The following is a 12,272-nucleotide window of genomic DNA, read 5'->3' as shown; positions in this document are numbered from 1 at the left end:
TGGAGGTGCCAAAATATACTGTCCAGACTAGCTCTCTGGAGGATCTTGGGACCAGCCCAAGTCCTTGGTCTTAGAGGACAAGTGATGAGGCAAGACGGTCAAAATATGGACTCCATTTATTCCAAATTCTCTCAGCCTTCTATACCCTAATACCCTTACATAACCAAAGCAACACTGTACGTGCACTAACTATATACTTCGTATGTGGGACCACATAAACAACGTGCTATTGTATGTAAATGACTCTTTGACACTTGGTATCACACTGCTTTAATTACAATACAGGTTGTCACTGCCCTCTGATTTCTCAGGACGGTCCTTCAGGGAGATGGGGAGCCAAATCAGACATTGTTAGCAGGTTTCCTCTGGGCTGAAAGGTCTTATACCTTATCCAAGGTTCCCCCGCTATCTGTGGCCCTTTACAGGATTCGTTCACAGCTCCACTAACAATCTATCAGTGTCCCACTTTTCCCACATCCCCTCCAACACTCATCATTATTTTTTCCTGTCATTTTAGTCAATCTGACAGGTGTGTAGTCATATCTCAGAGTTGTCTTAATTTGCATTTCTCTGATCGATAGTCATTTGGAACACCTTTTCATATGACTAGAAATAGTTTCAGTTTCTTCCTCAGAAAATTGTTCATATCCTTTGACCATTTATCAATTGGGGAACAGCTTGAATTCTTATAAATTTGAGTCAATTCTCTATATATTTTAGAAATGAGGAATGGCCCTCTTTTTGTAAGATCATCACTATTGCTAGCCTCCCCCAATCCTTAGAAAGAAAGGAGGGAAAAAATTGTAACAAATTAGCAGTATGAAACAGAACAGATCCACACAGTGACCCTATGCAAAAATGTGCATCTCTGCACTTTATGTTCATGATCTCTTTATCAACGGTCTTCTAAGGCATGGTTGATCATCATTTTGATCACAATTCTTTTTTTTTCCTCATTCTTAGTCTCATTAGAGAGAATTTGTTTCTCTCCTCATTCTTTTTATTATTATTATTATTATAGCATTTATTTACAAGATATATGCATGGGTAATTTTTCAGCACTGACAAATGTAAAACCCTTTGTTCCAATTTTTCCCCTTCCTCCTACTCCCTCCCCCAGGTGACAGGTTGACCAATACATGTTAAAGATGTTAAAGTATAAGTTAAATACAATATATGTATACATATGTATATCAGACCAGTTCCAATTGTCCAGTGATGAAGAGAGACATGGAAACATGTCCATACAGTTATTTTGCCATACAAAAAGAATCAGACTTTAAAATAGTTGATCACAATTCTTTAAGTTTTTCAAAGTTTTTTTCTTTATCATATTGATATTCTTATATAAATTGTTCTCCTGATTTTTGACTCGCTTCACTAAACATCACTTCATACTACTCAGAATTTTCTGAAAAATGTCTCTTTTTCATTTCCTATGGTTCAATGATATTTAATTACATTCATTCATACGCCAAAATTTTTTCAGTCATTCCCCAATTATCTAAGAGACACTCTAGGGAACCCATTTAGAATCTAGTTTTTTTTCCTTTTCTCCCCATTTCCTCTCTTAGAGGAGAATATTTGTTTTGCTTGTGATTATTCATAGCCCCAGTATTCTCCCTCTTAAACTCTCTATACCATCTCCAATTGTTTCCCTGTTGAATCTGATATAGTTCTACACCAAACTATGTGTGAGTGTTCAACCCTCCTTTGTCAGAGAATAGAGGGTGTCATCTGATGCCCATTCTCTTCATTCCATTTCTCTTATGAGAAATAATGTCATCCCTCTTTTTTTCTGTATTAGCATATTCCTCTTTTTATCCTCCTTTCTCTTTCCCCTCCTTAAACTTCCATTATAGAGCACAACAAACACATATATACACTCAGGCCATGTGTTTTCTTATCAAACTCCTTCATTAACCTTTTGTGAATGTGGTCCACTCTGGCCCTTCTTTCTCAGAGCCAGGCCAGTTACCTTTCCTATCAGGATTCTATGATACCCTGAAGTATTGTGAATTGTCTCTATGACTATTGTTTGGAGCTCCCACCTGTTACATTTTGCATCCTCTCTCTCTTTCATATATTAGGAGCTAATTAGCAGCCTCCGTCTTTTAACTACTTAGCATTGGGTAGCTTTTACAAAGAAATGTTTATTTCAAAACTATAACAAGAATGAACATAGGAACTCTCCCCCATATCTCCAAGACATAATTTTTTCTATACCACTTGAGTCTCTGGGGATGTAGGCTCAAAAAATTAGTCCAGTTCCTACAAAACATTGAGACCACTAAGCATCTGCAAACGCTGCATATCTTTTGGATTCCAATCTACTGGTGTTCCAAAAATCATTCCTTGCTCCTCCAGACTTTGATTCTGAGTTGACTGCAAAACTTAGCTGAAATTCTGGACTACCTCCCATAGTCAAAGACTTTAGCCCCTATATCTAGAATGTAAAATCATGAGCAAAAAGGCTAAGGAGGCCGGCCCTATTTCTTGGGAGCCATGTGACTTGCAAGTAGAATGAGACTCCATCACATTTCCCTTTATAACATGGTTTCTCACCAGATGTCACTATGTCAGCAGAGTGCCCCTGAAGATAATGAGGCAAAGGCTTGGACAAAACAAAAGCTGGCTTTGGTGAAGTCACCAAGTGTTCTGCCTATATAGTCAGTCGAGAAAATCTCCCAACATGTGACTGGAATAGTCACAGCATGGATACACATGTTCCTGTTTCACTAAGAGCCTTACAAGTGACAGAAAATTATTAATATCAGATACAATATTAACTGTGGTCATTCTATCTCTTTATGTTTATTCTTTTCTAATATTATGTGAGTATAAGTACTCTAACCCTTGGTTCCGAAGGTGGGAGAAAAGCAAATATGAAGCAACTGCCCTTCTCTGTACCCAGCTTTGAGCTCAAAGCCATTCTGCCTCCAAGCAGTTGCAAAGGAAAAGACTAAAAGATGAGCAGGTTTTAGATGCACGCTCAATTTTGGCTCAGAACTTCCCAAGTCATTAGTTCTTCCAACATTAGTCAATGATATGTCTTTTTATCATCTTGAAATACCAAACTCTGTGTCATCATAGCCAGAAAATGACTCCCCAAAGTTTATATTTTGTCTCTTTTATTAAAACCAGATGGGGAATATCTTCATGTGCTTGAAAAGACTGAACCCCAAAGTTAATTCCCCCATGCTATCACAATGTGAAGAAGTTAAGACCTTTCTTCATCATAAAGATTCCATTCCACAATCAAGTACCCCAGCGTCACCTGCTAAGTGTCCTAGTTCCCTGAATGCTGATAGAGGAAGAGTTCAAATGGGAAGGCCAAAGGAAAGAACAATAAGCATCCAATCTAGTATATCCACATACTACTCTGTCCTCTTACATGGTTTCTTCCCAGTGAAGTAGGGGAAAATGTGATGAAAGCAAGGTAAGACAGCTAGTAGTGTAGAGGATGGAGTACCATGCTTGGAATCAGGATAGACCTGAGTTCAAATTCAGTTTCTGACACATATGAGCTATGTGATCTTGGGTAAATTGTTTAGATTATTTGCTTTAGTTTCCTTTTCTGTAAAATGGGGATAATAATAGTACTTACCTCCCAGGATTTTTGTGAGGATCAAATGAGTTAATATTTGAGTTAGCATAATCTCTGGTATAAAGTAAGTGCTAGATAAACACTAGTATTATCTTCGTATCATAAAGAGGGGTTTATAGTAATCACCTTGTAAATGTTTCTTTTTCATTTATTCATCTCTATGCCTTCCACCAACTCTCTTCCCCAAATAATTATTATTTTCCCTAGAGCCTAATTCAATGGGAGTTAGAGAATAGAAGAAATAATAGAGAACTGGCCATTTCAATGATGATGATGGTGGTGGTGGTGATGATGATGATGAAGAATTAATAACTATAAATGACAGTGGATGGCCATTTCCCTGTTACTATTTTTATTGATCATCATCGATAGCCAGTTCCTAGTTATTTCTCCCATTGCTAAAGTCCTATTGTCTCCATGTCTGGGAAAAGTTAAAAAAAAAATGGGAGCAGAGGAATTGGTGGGAGAAGAAGAGATAAATTAATGAATGAAAGAAAAATTCATTTAGTACCTATTATATTTCAGGCTAAGTACTAGGGCTACAAATATAAGCAAGCAAAAAATACCAGTCCTTATGCGCTAATGAGAAGAAAACCAATATAGGAGAGTAGAGATCTATGAGGAATGATTTGAATAGAGAAGTCCCAAGAATGATGATTGGAGTCATAAGCAATTTACTGACATGTGCTTTCCAGGAATGGTAGTGTTGATTAGATTACTTTCCTGAGGGACAGAGTTAGAAAGAGGGGTACTTAGGGAATGAAAATGATATGAAAATAAGTAGAAAGCAGTGTGATGAATATAGATCTGACCTAAATGGAGCTATTTCTTCTGCTTCTTCAAAAAGTGAATTGGAAACTGAGGTGTTAGAATCCATGTATGATGATTATATTGTAACGATGATCAGAAGCAATGGTGAACCTGTTCTAATTCATTTCTACTGTTTCTATCCTTCAAATTTCATCTAAAATTCTGTGCACATGTACATAATAATAAATCTACAAACCTTCTGGGATAATTTTGTTTAGGTTTTTAAAGTGTGTAGGTTTCCCATGTTAAGGTTATCTATGTGTCCATATGGGTCTGTCTAAATATGCCTTGCAGAAAGTCATGAACAAATATCTCTGGTTCTTCTCCAAAGGGCAATTCTAAGGAAGATTTTGATGATTGCAAGGAGTAAACTTGTTTTTATGCCAAGGAGAGGATTTCCTCCACCAAAAAAAAGATAGAAAATCACCTCAGAGTAATCATAGAATAGCAGGAAAACAAAAAAGCAAGAGTCAGAATAAAGCAGATGTCCTCCTAAGACAACTTAAGAAGACTCCCAAAAGACTCAATCTCTGAAAGTGGAGGTTTCACCTGAGTAAAGTGCAAATATCCCCAAGTGGACTCTGCAGAGTCTACAAACAAGTCCTGGGGGTGGTTGGGCAGCTCTGCTTCAGGAAATTTCATCTTTCAGACACTGTGAGGGTTAAATGGATGAATAGAGACTGAAGAACCTTCTACTGTGGAGGGATGCTAGGTACAGCTGACCTGGTGTGGTTCCAGGCTGTGGGTGTGGAGGAACATGAACTAGCATTTGTCTCAAAAGTGCAGTAGTGGAGAGGCAGGGATTTTGCTGGTTCTGGGCACTTTCAGGAAAGCAAAGTCCCTGGTTTCATTTACAGGGCAGAGAAGACAGCTGTAGTTTGCCCGTTATCAAAGGAAGCACGGAGAACAAGATCATTTGTGGACCAATGGAGCTGGGATCTCTAGTTATGGCTTAAAGTTGGAAAAGAATGCCCAAAGTTGGAGCCTGGGACAGAGTTAAAAAAATAACATTAAGAAGGACCTGAGGCTTAGAGCATCATTCTTCACTTCTTACAACTAGAATTTGATTATAATAATAGCTGTTTAAAACAAAATTAAAATGAGTAGACAAAGGAGAAAGAAACTAATTATAGATAGCTGCTATAGGGATAGAAAAAATCTAGGTTCATAATCAGAGGAAGATAATGGATCTGAAAATGGATCTTTTTTCAATGAGAAACATCAAATTGTCACACATCCAAAAAGAAGTTCTTGGAAGAACTTAAAAAGGATTTTAAAAATAAGAGAGATCAAGGAAAGTAAAAAAGCAATCCAAGAAAATCAAGAAAACTATGAAAAGAAAGTCAATCAACTGGAAATAGAGAATCAAAACTTAAGGAAGAAAATAATTCCTTGAAAACTAGAATTGGGCAAGGGGAAGCTAATGACATTATAAGACACTAAGAAATAATTTTTTAAAGTCGAAAGAATGAAAAAATAGAAGAAAATGTGAATCATCTCATCAGGGGAAAAAAAGTGATCTGGAGAACAGATTGAGGAGGGACAATATAAGAATAGTTGGGATACCTAAAAGTTATGCTCAAAAAAGAATCTTGATACAATATTATAAGAAATTATCAAGGAAAATTTCTCTGAAGTTCTAGAACAAGAAGGCAAAACAAATAGAAAAAATCCATCAATCACCACCTCAAAGAGAGCCAAGGAGGAAAACTTATTAGGAATATCAAAGCCAAGTTAAATAAAAAATATTACAAACAATAAGAAGAAAAGAAAGAAACAATTTAAATATTATGGAGCTACAATTAGGATTATAGAAGACCTAGAAGCTACTATGTTGAAGGATGATGTGTCTTGCAATATGATATTTACTGAGCAAAAGATCTAAGGTTATGACCAAGCGTATTACCCAGCAAAGTTAAGTATAATCCTTAATAGAAAAAAATTGATGTTTAATGAATTGACTTTCAAGTATTTGTGACAAAAACATTAGAACTTACTGGAAAATTCAACATATAAGATCCAGGAGAAATATGAAGTAAACACTAAAGGCCAATTATGAGGGACTCAATAAGGTCAAATTGTTTACTTCTTATATATGAAAATGTTAGCAGTACTCTGTCATCATTTTGGGGATAGTTTGAAAGAAAAGCTTTGGCTGAACTGTGTATGATGGGATGAGTATAAAAAAATAAAACTGGAGATGTAAAAAAGAATAATTATGAGGCATGAAAGGAAGAACTGATACAAAAGAAGAAAGGTGAGGACCAAGCTCAAGGTAGTGTTGGAACTTTAGTTTTATCAAAAATGGGTTAAAGAAGGAGCAAGATGTGTTTTTTTTTTTTTTGTGTGTGTGTGTGTGTGTGTGTGTAAAAATCTTCTAAATTTTGGAAGAAATTAGGACAAGGGGATAGGACAGGAGTAGAGGATGAGAGGGGCTCTTAATGGCATGGATAGGTTAAGGAATTTCTTGTATAAATAAAACCAATATAGCTAATAATAAAAGGAAAGAAGAAAATTGGAGTGAGGAGGGTGAGGAAAGTCTTAGACAATCTCTCAGATAGGATGTGCTTGTGATGGAATATTGCTATAGTGTAGGAAATGATGAACTGGTTGATTTAGAAAAACATACAAAGACTTGGACCTATGAAAGAAAGTGCTATCCACTTCCAGAGAAAGAGATGACAAGTGGAAATATATGTATTATGGTCTTACATGTGTGTTTGAATATATATGTATATTATACATGTATGTTTATGTTTTTGTTTATAGATATCTATGCATCTATGTATTTATGTATTTATCTATCCAAGTTTAATTGTAGCCTTCTCTACAGGGCAGGGAAGGAGGAAGGAAGGAAAAAAAAAATAAAGTAAAAAGTGTCCAGCAGAGAACAAAAGAAAACTGAGAAAGGAGCAAAGAAAACCTGGGAAGTTTTAAAAACAATAGGTAATATTTATTATATAGGTTTTCTTGAAATGAAAATTGCTTTATATTGAATACTTTTGTGGTTTGCTATATACATGGAAATGATATTTTTTTCTTTTCTAGTTTTGTACTTAAATTTTAAATGAATAAAAGATTTACCAAAAAAAAAAAAAAAAAACAAACTTTGTCAAACTTCAATGTCTTCATCTGAAAAAGAGAAAAATAATATTTTTACTATTTACCTAATATTATTTTGCACAAAGCACTTTGTGAACTTAAAAACACTATGTAAATGAAAACTGACTTCTCAAACTCCATGTATTTGATACCCAATTTACTTCCTCTTTCAAATCTGTACTCCTTTCTTCATCCTGGCTGACAACACTGACAACACTGAACCACTACTTATTTATATTGGCTTCCTTACTCTTCTCATGCTCATTCTAAAGTTGCCTATCAAAATCAGACTTGTCCTTTAGTTCAAGTCTCAGTTTCCTTTGTTTCATCCCATTCCACAGTGATTTTTTTTCTTTTCTAAATTTCTGTAGCACTTATAGTTTGTATCATATAGCTTCACATTTGTTTAATCAAATAATACTACCACTATTTTCTAAAAGATCAGATTCCCAGCAATAAAGTCATCTGAAATACATTTGTGAACTTAAGTGAAAAAAGTCCAAAAAGTTTCACTATTGATTACCCAACTAGAGAATGTTCATTTTATTTTTTAAATTTATTTAAAGTTCATTTTTAAATATTTTATTTTATTTTATTTTTAGTTCTGAATTTTCTCCCTCTCACTTTTCCCATTCATTAAGGAGGTAAGAAAAACCAAAATCACTTGTTTAGGCTCTTTATGACCCCATTTGAAGTTTTCTTGGCAAAGATATTAGAATGCTTTGCCATTTCCTTCTCCAGCTTATTTTAAAGATGGGAAACTGATGTAAACAGGGTTAATCTGCTGACACAGGGTCACACAGCTATTAAGTATCTTAGATACTTAATATCTAGATTTGAACTCAAGAAGTCTTTTTGACTTCAAGCCAACCATTCTCTTCACTGTAAAATCTAACTTCGACCCAAGTCCCAAGAATCAATTGGCATGGATAATTGGTGATCAATACCCCACACCTATGTGACAGGTTAGGTATGGAGGAAGTGAGGAGAGATTCAGTTTGTTTATACTCTTCAGTCTTGTTAGTCTAGGCAATTGTTTTAGGTATTTGTGACCCTGGAAAGATACGATGGACAATATAAGACTCTGGAAAGAAGTAAACATAAAGGGAACTGCATTCTTCATCAGGTCCCCATCCCTAGCTTGATGCACTAGAGACTTCAGGGAATTTCCCTCTTAGATGAAATGTGAGACTCTCAATTTGACTTGGTTGAGCTGAGTTATTTCACTCCTAATGGGAGAGTTCCTTCACTTAATACATCTGGAATATATTCTCCTATATATATTTTTCTCTGATTTCTGCTTTGCTGTTGACTTGGATAAGGAATTGGTATTTGTTGGGAAAAGGGTCAAACCTTGAATATAGAACTTGGGGGTCGTCTTCCTTCCTCCATTAGTGAGTAGTAATCAGAAGTGTACCTTTAAGATGAAAGCTACATCCCTTAGAGTGGTAATATTTAAGGGAGCAGACAATTATGATTCTAGTCTTGTATTCTCTCCTTCTGGGAAGATTAAAGTGGCCAATCTTTGACTCCTCTTTTACTTTCCCTTCTGGAAGAAAATAAGGTCGAATTGGGAGAAGAGGCTAAAGATGTCTATTCTGCCTCCCTTTGAATCACATGTGGCTCAGGCAAAACAAATTTCCAGGAGGCAGAGCCAAGATGGCAGCATCAAGGCAAGGATTTGCCTGAACTCTCCCCCAGACTTCTCCAAATACCTTTAAATAATGATTCTAAACAAAGTCTAGAGCAACAAGACCACAAAAATATAAAGTGAAATAATTTTCCAGCCCAGGACAACTTGGGAGGTCAGCAGAAAAGTTTTGACCAGGGTGAAAGTAGAGTGTAGTCCAGCTCAGGTCACATCAGCATTAGCCCTAGTTGCAGCAAACCAGAGACAGGTCTGGAGAGCCGCTGAATCAGTGGAGCCAACAGTGGCATCTGGAAGTCTCAGTGTACAGACAGCAAGGGAATGAATAACTGGTCAGAGGAAGTTAAAATGGGAATTTGCTTCCAGGATAGAGGGTCACTGTCTCAAGATTCAGGGGTTGTGTGCAGCTGTTTTCAGTGATCCTTCTAGGGCCATGAAAAAGAAAAAAAAAAGTTGTATTGCCACTTCAGTTGAGTTACTGTTCTTTTCTAATACCATTGGTTTCAACTTCTACCTATTGTGTTCTCCCTATTTATTAAAGGGCCAGTGAATAGCACACAGTACCATTGAATTGCCAAACATCAGGTAACAAACGGTTAGCTTTAACAAAATAAGGTTTATTTCAAAGATAAAGCAAGAGCAAATATACAAATATTACACACATATTCCTTCATACAACCTTAGTTTCTGGGGTAGTAAATTCAAATTTTAATTCAATTCCCACATAATATCAATCCCACCTAGTTCAGGCCTAGAGGTTCCAAATGAGTTCTTATCTTGGCTACCATCAGTTTGGAATCCTGATGATCCCTCCTTTTTCTTCATCAGCATCAATGTTTCCCTGGTTATAAACTTGAGTCGTAGAACTCCAGGTTGTGGAAGACAACCCTTTAGTTATATCTTGGGGACAAATGTTGCTCTAGCTCTAAACCTTAATTCTGGAATAACCAAATCATTGAGGAATTCTCTAGATCTTTAAAATGCACAAGGTCATAAAGATCTACTCCTTCACTTGTTCCCAAGCTCCCCCAAAGTGCTGAGGAAGAGACAATAGCTGAAGCTGACAGACCTTTGATTGCCTTCTCAGCAAATCAAAGAGCCTACTCTTCAACATATGGTTAGCTAACCAGAACCAGTTAAAAATGTCTATACATGCTGTCTCTCTAAGACAATCTCTTATATATCTTTATAATTCTGTCAGAAACAATTCCCTAGCATCTTGATGGGGGAAACACCATTTTCTTTTTAGCTTCTTCCACAGCTATCTTATTCCAGGAATGCAACAGATCCCTGTTAAATGTACATAATAGAAATCTGAAGTTTCACGTACAATCTCCTTTTACTTTTCTACTATATAAAAAAAGATATGCTCATTTTATTTGATGTTGGTTATGTTCTGAATAAAAAGCACCAATGATGATGCTAATAACTCACTTGCTGGTATAGATGTGATGGGCTTGAGGTAGTGAAAAGGATATATACATTTTTGGACAAAGTCAATGTAAGAGTTTGAATGTCCATATTTGTTACAAGGATTTTTTTTTTCCTTTTTTGAGAGGCAGAGAAGAGTTACAAGATTGAGAATACAAGAAAAAATAAAGTTACTGAAAATCTACTGAAAGTTAGAAGGAAATGGAGACAACACATTTTTTCAAATTGGTTGAATTTATTTTATACTTGAAAGGAAAAACCAAGTTGTGCAGCAATCAATCAATAAACATCTGTTAAACACTACTATGTGCCAGGTATTGTGCTAAGTGTTCTAATCTTTTCATAACAGAGATTTAGGATTTCATATAAAATATTCTTTTTCTGTTCTACTTTTTTGGTATTTAAGTTGAGAATAAATTAATTTATATATGTGTGAGGCAATTGGGGTTGAGTGACTTGTCTAGGGTCACACAACTAGTAAGTAGTATCTGAAGTTGATGAGGGCAGGGTACCGAAGGAGAGGTGTGGCAGGAATGGATGAGAGTTTCCTTGTTCTCCAAGGTGTGAGATTTGCAGCCAAGGAAATTCGCTTAACTCAAAGGCTGTGGTAAAAAAAAAGCTTTTATTTTTTTATTTAATAGCCTTTTATTTACAGGATATATGCATGGGTAACTTTACAGCATTAACAATTGCCAAACCTCTTGTTCCAATTTTTCACCTCTTACCCCCCACCCCCTCCCCCAGATGGCAGGATGACCAGTAGATGTTAAATATCTTAAAATATAAATTAGATACACAATAAGTATACATGACCAAAACGTTATTTTGCTGTACAAAAGGAATCAGACTCTGAAATATTGTACAATTAGCTTGTGAAGGAAATAAAAAATGCAGGTGGGCATAAATATAGGAATTGGGAATTCAATGTCATGGTTTTTAGTCATCTCCCAGAGTTCTTTTTCTGGGCGTCAAAAGCTTTTATTGTTAAAGAGACACCAAGAGAAAGACTTCTTTGGTGGGCAATATCATCCTCAAGAGAGAAGTGATTTGCAAAGAGACATTTTCTGAAGACTTATTTTATACAGGAGTCTAAAAATTGACATTCTGCATGCAAGACCATTTGAGTTTGTATATGAAAGGAGACATTTTCTGAAGACTCATCTTCTTGTCTCCAGAGGATATAAGACCATTTGAGTTTGTATAACTTTTTGTTGGTGATTTCACATAACTTCACAGGGTTGTCTCAGGTCAGAGTTTTACTCTCATCAAAGTTAGATTTGAACTGAGTTTCTTCTGACTTCAGGGTTAATGCTCTATCCACTGTGCCATCTAGCTGCCCTGAGAATAAATTAATTTTTAAAAGAACAATAGATTAGAAGTCAATAAACAGTACCTTGCACCTTAGGGTGCTTAATTAATGTTTGGTCTACTCCACTACAAATATATTGAATGAATGAATGAATGTATGCAGACTCAGTTCTCTCCTAGACTCCTACCTGTTTGACTTAAATCTCCTTTTGCTGGATTTTTATTCAGGTCATGCCCACTAACCACAGACCCTCATATCTTCTTCTTCTAGAAGATTGTTAGGTTTTTCCATTGATTCCCATAGGTTCAGCCAGCATCACTCGTCAGATGATTCTAAGATCTATAGATTTAGCCCTAATTTCTCCA

The sequence above is a fragment of the Sarcophilus harrisii genome, chromosome 4 (assembly GCF_902635505.1).
Source record: "Sarcophilus harrisii chromosome 4, mSarHar1.11, whole genome shotgun sequence".
Lineage (NCBI taxonomy): Eukaryota > Metazoa > Chordata > Mammalia > Dasyuromorphia > Dasyuridae > Sarcophilus > Sarcophilus harrisii.
The sequence above is the reverse complement of the archived record's forward strand: the minus strand, read 5'-3'. Positions refer to the sequence as shown.